Here is a 6,913-nt window from a genome sequence, read left to right as displayed (position 1 = left end):
TATGTTTATTTATATAGCGCCACTAATTCCACCGCGCTACACAGAGAACTCACATCAGTCCCTGCCCCATTGGAGCATTGGAGCTTACAATCTAAATTCTCTAACACACACACACACACACACACACACACACACACACACACACATATATCTTGGTAGTAGATATGCCATCAATACTACCAAAACCATGGTAAATGTCCTGGAGGCTCTTGATAGGCCAAATAGTAGGCATGTAAACTGGAAATGGCATCCCAAGCAAAGGAAAAGGTGCTGTTGTTCCTACAGGAATGTGCAGATTTGCATTGTGTTTATTTATTGATGTTAGAAAGGCCCCTTTTCTGACTTCCTGCATTTAGAATAGAGTTGACTGATGCCATGTGAAAAAAAAGTCTTCTATAAAGTGATTGAATATTCTTAAGTTTAGCACTGTCTGAAAGCCTCCTGGAAGTTTCTCTAGCAGAAAACTGGTCCCTTCCTCTGCTGTAGGAACCAAAGTGATAACTATTTTCAAACTGTCATGTAATCCCCTTACCTGTGCTGGTGATGCCGAGGTTCATGAATTTTCCTGGGTACTGCACGAAACTCCATTCTGTACCCCTTGTTTAAAATGTCCTCAAACCATCAATCCTATGCAGATGTTTGGCTGCACACTACACAACTTGCTATCCTGCCCTCCAGCAAGCTCATTGAAGACTTCAGTGGATTTCTGGGGTGCTTCCCTTCTTTACCTCTGAAGGGACGAATAGGCCATTTGCTTGTGGTTCCTTCATATTGTTTTGAATATTGCTTACCCAAGTGATATGTCTTGGCTTCTTTAAATTGTTGCCTTGATGAAAAAGAAGAAAAAATATCTGCTATCTATTGGAAAGGGATGCAGTTTGCCTTCCATGACGTTCTGAATCATCATATTTAATTTAAAAGGAGACCACCTTCAAAGGTAAGTGTTACTAATCTATTGTTTTATTGATGATCTGCTGTCCAGTGGTGCTCTTGTGACTACTATCGCTGAGGCTATGTTATGCTTTGAGCTGAAAACGTGATTGTGTCTAAGGATGCCTCGCATATGAAATCAGTTCCTATCTAGTGATTTCCTCCTTTTGAAAAGAATACATTCCGAGCATTCTCTTGACATTAGTTTGTTTGTTTTTCAATTATTCCCATTCTTTATTTAGGATTTAAGTTTCCACACTATGTACTAAAAACACTCTGCATGTGTGATGCTTAATCAATATATCCACTACTTCCAGGTTAAATGTTCTAGGTTTCTATTTAATCTCAGCCTCTTCAGTATCTGAAGAATCTGTGCCATGAGTACAAAGATTCCACTGAGGAGACCTGCTGCATGCTGTCTAATTACATACAGATCTGAGACCTGAACCGTGTAACCCTTTGGCTAGCTTGGACTTTTGATGGGAAGTACTTCATCATCCATCCAATTTAATTATTTAAATTGTTGTGTGGCTTGCACTGTATCCTCTCTGTGTGGGATACAACTCATACATAAAGCTTCCGTATATCCCTTAGGCAGATGCTTGTCACAGGCTCCACATATGCGGTTATGGGATTTTCTGGTCTTCCACCCCTCTACAGGCTCTACAAGAGTACAGAAAATGAGGAAAGTAAAAGTATTTCTACCAAACTCTGGTATTTGTTATGAAGAATACACTGCTAGCTAGGAGCTTCCATAGACCCGGTGTCTAGACTTCTTTGGGGCAGTTTCTGGAACCGTGCTCCAGGCTGCTGTATACCTTAGACTCGCACTCTAAGAGGTGTGGGGAACAGGTGATGCATAAGGTAGTGAGACGACAAATGTAGCAGCTGGTGGGAAAAGTCCATGGTGCTTTGTAAGGCAACAGCATTATCATCTGCCAATAATAAGGTCACCCTTGGCGACTGGCATTTCTGTGCACTTACAGGTGTTTGAGAAGCACACATCACATGTGTGCTTAGACCTGTGCAATGTGAACTTTCCAGCACTCCGTCTACAGGATTGCCTAGTTCTGTGACTATTGTACTGTGTAGATAATCTGCAGGTTGATCTAGTCCTGTGAATATTATAAAGCTCCAATTAACCGCAGTTCAGTTCTATTCCTGCCCATCTAAAAGCCACTTACATTCCTCATACCAGAGATATGTGCTTAAAACTACAGAAGACCCAAACTAACCATTTGCTTGTTTTATATTTTAGGTTCATTGGGATAATGCACACCACTCCATTGCCTCTTTCATCCTCCAAGAAGGAACCTTTTCTTATGAGAAATATGGACAATGGCAATTATCACTACATCTTTATCTGGCAGAAGACACTTGTGATTACCTTTCAAGTCTTTGTCTTAAGCTCCTTTCACAGCTCACTGCTATGGACTGGAATATTTCAGGTGTTTTAGTAGAGTACAAGGTTGATGTGTAACATGACAAAAACCTACATATACACAAAAAAAAAGGAAACGCACTACCCCTTGTAATAATAATTTCTGTTGTGTTTACAACTTGTTTGTTAAATGGCTTGTAAGTTTTCCTTGCTGATACACAAATCCTGAATTCTGATATAATATAAGGAAGTATGATGTGAACTTCAAATAATAGTCATGTGGCAGTATCCACAATTTAAAATTTTATTTCTCTATTGATTGATCTGGCCCTGCCCAACTGTTTCCCAATTCAGATGATTGCTTGGTGTTTTATTGTGCATATATGCTAATAACATACCTCCCAACATTTCCAGTTGAAAAATCAGAGCAAATTAGAAAAGACACAAGATTCATCCGGACAACATCCCTTTTGATATCAGCCTTGGATATCTCTACCATCCCAGCAGAACACCATGGAAGTAAAAAAAAAACCACAAAACTAAAATCCGTAAAATATATGTTTGGTGCTGTAAATATCCAAAATTACAGGTCTGGGCTATATCTTAAATTTTGTGCACACATGCATGGAAAATCCATTTTGTAATATAAAGGTAATGACTTTAAATGCTGTGAAGAAATGTGCATAGGAGCTTACAATATTTGGAATGTACACCTACTACATCCGATCACAGATATAAAGACGAGACCCTGCCTCAGGGAGGATTCTCAAGAACATTGCTTTGAAAGAATATTAAACAGATCTTTTTATGCAGGATCTGCTTAATCTCCAGCGCTCTGACACTGCCCTACCCCAATTGAGATTTGTCAGTCCACAGATTGCTTATCTCTGCTTTAGTTTACAGAAGAAAACTGACACTCACTCTGAGCCCATGAGAACTTCAAATGAATTCACCACTTATTGTATTAATATCATTAACTGAATGACAGGGCAACAGTTTCCCCATTTGCAATCGATTTGTTTTTGCACAGAATGGTGGATTTAATCTGCGTTCTTAATGCTGTTGAGCCTAGGAAACCATTATTCTCGACAGAGGCAAAGGTGAGGTTTTTTTGGTGGGGGGAGGGGGGATGTAGGGGTCGCAGACATGGGGAAGAGGTGAGTTCTTTAATATGCTCGTTAAAGGCAGAGCTGTAGATCCCCATATCCGTAAAGTTTTGCTGTTGTCAACAAAGCACTTGAGATCAGGGTGTTCCTGATGTAAACCTTGTGGATGGCTGTTCTCTTTAGGTTTACAATACAACTTTCCTCTAACTTCCATTTAAATATAATACACATAGACTGTATGAACCAGTCACAACATTTAGGAAGTACTGTATACAAGTCATGTCATGTCAACCATGTGCTACATTTTATATTCATATTTTAGAAGACAAGGTGTAAGCTGTTGGGGCTCTTGTTTCCTCTGACCCGCCTTTGCCGAACACTATCCATCTCCTGATTTACTGTGTAACCTGTTCTTATAGCGCAACATATTTTCCTTTATAACCACTTCCTAAGACTCATTGTATTGCTCTAGAACGTACTTGTTTGCCTTATGTGCCAGTTGTGCACTTCTCCTTCCATAGGTTTTCATAGGTTTTTTTATGTATATATATGTTATAAATATAGTAAAGATGTACAACACACCAGGAAATGAAATCCAGCATGTGACTGTTCATGAACAGTATTTTGTGTTGGTGTGTGTGTGCGCTATTTATTAAAAAAAAAAAATACAAAGATAAACTTGTTTTTACACATCTGACACTTATTTTTGTAATCAAGCCTCCTAGATATGGTGTTTTACATTTGTGTTCTAGCGTATCCTGTCATAATGTATGTGAAAGCAAGGATTTACTCAATAATAACAATAATTATTATTATCATAGATTTGTATGGTGCCACAGTGCCGTACAGTATGGAAAACAGGACATACAAGGTAAATGAAATGCAGATATGAAGACAAAGGATAGGGAGGACTCTGCTCATGAGAGCACTTACATTCTAAGTGGAAAAGGGCACAACTGAAACAAGAACAAGTGTGGCTGAGATGTGTTGTTAGGGCGCATTAGTGTGTGTAGTATCAATGTAATCTCTAAAAAAGGGATGTTTCCCGAGAGCGTATAAAGTTTTGAAGGCTGTGGGAAAGCCTGATTGGGCGTGGTAGGGAATTCCATAAGTGGGGAGCAGCACAGGAGAATTTTCGTAGGTGGGAGTGAAATTTGAGATGTTTTAAGGAGTGATGTTGATGGCTTTGTAGGTAAAGGTGAGTAATTTGAATTGGATTCTGGAGGACACAGGGAACCAGTGTAGGAATTTGCACAGTGATGTAGCAGATATGGAGTGGTGAGAGAGGAAGATCAGTCTTGCAGCTGCATTTAGGATGGAATGAAGAGAGGATATATGGGTGTGAGGAATGCCAGATAGCAGGAGGTTGCAGTAGTCACAATCGGACATGATGAGATAAGAGCTTTGATAGCATGTTGGGTAAGAAAAGCGCGTATTCTGGCAAAATTTCCAAGGTGGAGTCGACAGGACTGGGAGAGAGTCTGGATGTGAGGAATAACGCAGAGGGTGAAACCAAGGCAGCTTGGGAGACTGATGAAATTGTGGTGTAATTGACGGTGAGGGAGGTTTGAGGGGAGGTAGTGACACTGGGAGGAGAAACAATGATAAGCTCTGTTTTGGACATGTCGAGCTTAAGGTAGCATTGAGACATTTATGTTGATATAGCAGAAAGACAGTGTGTTACACAAGATAGTATAGAAGGGGAGAGGTCAAGGTAAAAGAGAGATTTGGGTGTTAAAGAGGCAAAATGAGCCAATTCCCCAAGAGAAGAGGTGTACAGTTAAAAACGGAAAGGGCCAAGAAGTCACCTGTCACAATAGATTGATGGCAGATAACAAAACCCCATTCATACTAGTAAACAAATATCCACCCAGTCTTCTAACCCACATTGTCTTTTTGCCACCTTTAAGCCACTTCTTTGCCCAGCTGCACCTCCTCTCCATTCCTTGATCACAGCCCTTAATTTTGCCACCTACTTCAAAGGCAAAATCAATACCATTCGATATTTCCTCATGCCAAACGTCAACCTCCTTAAGCTACACAGAGACTTGTGGGACACCAACCGATAGTTTGAGTGGAGGGGAGGATGTGACAGGAAGAAACGCTAAAGGAGCGGTTCGATAGGTAGGAAGTGAACCAGGAAAAACGATCACGAAAGCCAATGGAGTGAGGTATATGACCATTAGACTTTGCATTGAGGGTGGATTTCGGAGTGTAGCTTAAGTGGGTTGATGTTTAGAGTGTGTGTCTATATCCAGTGTTTGCTTTGTCATAACTATGCAGTGTGACTAAATGTAATATTGTTTTAAAATGCTATATCCATGGTATATATTTTTTATTGTGTTTCATTCATCTGGATGATTGTTTGGGTGTGAATTGTGTTCCTCCATCCATGATAGTGGGAAAGGGCCATGGGCTGAAGGCAGCCCAGTAAGTTATTTTTTTTGTGTGGGAGTTGTTGCTGGTTATCCTGAGCACAGTCCCGTCTAGGTAGCCAAATAGTATATGCAGGGGTTCAAATGGCGCTGCTCTAGAATAGGTAAACGATGCTGCACAGAGTAATAAGGGGTGTCCCACCCCTACATACAACAATGGAAATTAGAATACACTTGTGCAAAGTATGACCTACATATGGACAGGTTTGGAATAAAGAAGTGGTGACTCTGGTATATGTCAAAAGTATTATATATATGATAAAATTGATTGCAATGGTAATATGTATAAAAATACAAAACACACAAAAACCAGTGCACTGGTATAGGAATTAGCAGTATGACAGAAATAATAGTAAAACATATGTTGAAAATAATCAAATAGGTTGACTGACTTCACAGCTGCAACCGTAATGTAACATGCAGTCCGGAGTGCATGCAAATAGACAATGTTTAAACATAACGTAGATACAACAAGGCTAAATTTAAAATGCACAACCTCTATCTACATATTAGGAGAGTCACTTATTAAATCTTGGCAAGGAGTTCCAGAGAAATGCCTATGTGGATCGGATAATAACAGAGCGTGTATATTCCTTTAAAGAGAGTCATACATCAGCACAAAGTGTTCTTGATTGATTATGCTGGATCCGCACACATGCAGAAGAGAATCCAAAAAAGGAAAAAGATAAAACGGAATCTCACTCACCCGCACAGTTTGCCAGTACTATACTTGCATCCGATAGTAATTTTCGTCTGGCTAATAGTTGTCCAGTATGTGAAATTCTCTCACTGAACTTCTCAAAGAGATATCCACACACTCTGGCTGTGATATGTTAAAAGATGGTATTGCCAGTGCTTTGCTGGTATCCGATAGCAAATATCGTCTGGCTAATAGCTGTCCAGTATGGGAAATCCTCTCACTGATCTTCCCAGCCGGCGGGTAAGTGTCATGCTCATTAGTATATTCGCGCATGCGTAAATGCTGTCTATTACTCTAGATGTTCCAAACGAGCTCGTTGGTGTTCTTGCAATGTGGGTACAGTGAAAATAGAATGAAGGTT

The 6,913-nt window shown here is 39.9% G+C and overlaps 1 protein-coding gene across 2 annotated transcripts in view; it reads left to right on the top strand.

The window, feature by feature from the left end:
* Window positions 1-5,759, top strand: part of DDHD2 (DDHD domain containing 2) — a 53,080-nt gene extending 47,321 nt beyond the window's left edge. For both annotated transcript variants that reach the window (XM_075207027.1, XM_075207028.1), the window contains one exon: window positions 2,189-5,759. The gene's annotated coding sequence lies outside the window, so the exon portion shown is untranslated. The remainder of the gene's footprint in view (window positions 1-2,188) is intronic.
* Window positions 5,760-6,913: the final 1,154 nt, after the last annotated feature.

Source organism: Mixophyes fleayi, chromosome 4 (assembly GCF_038048845.1).
Source record: "Mixophyes fleayi isolate aMixFle1 chromosome 4, aMixFle1.hap1, whole genome shotgun sequence".
Taxonomy (NCBI): domain Eukaryota; kingdom Metazoa; phylum Chordata; class Amphibia; order Anura; family Limnodynastidae; genus Mixophyes; species Mixophyes fleayi.
This window is presented reverse-complemented; position numbering and strand designations above follow the sequence as displayed.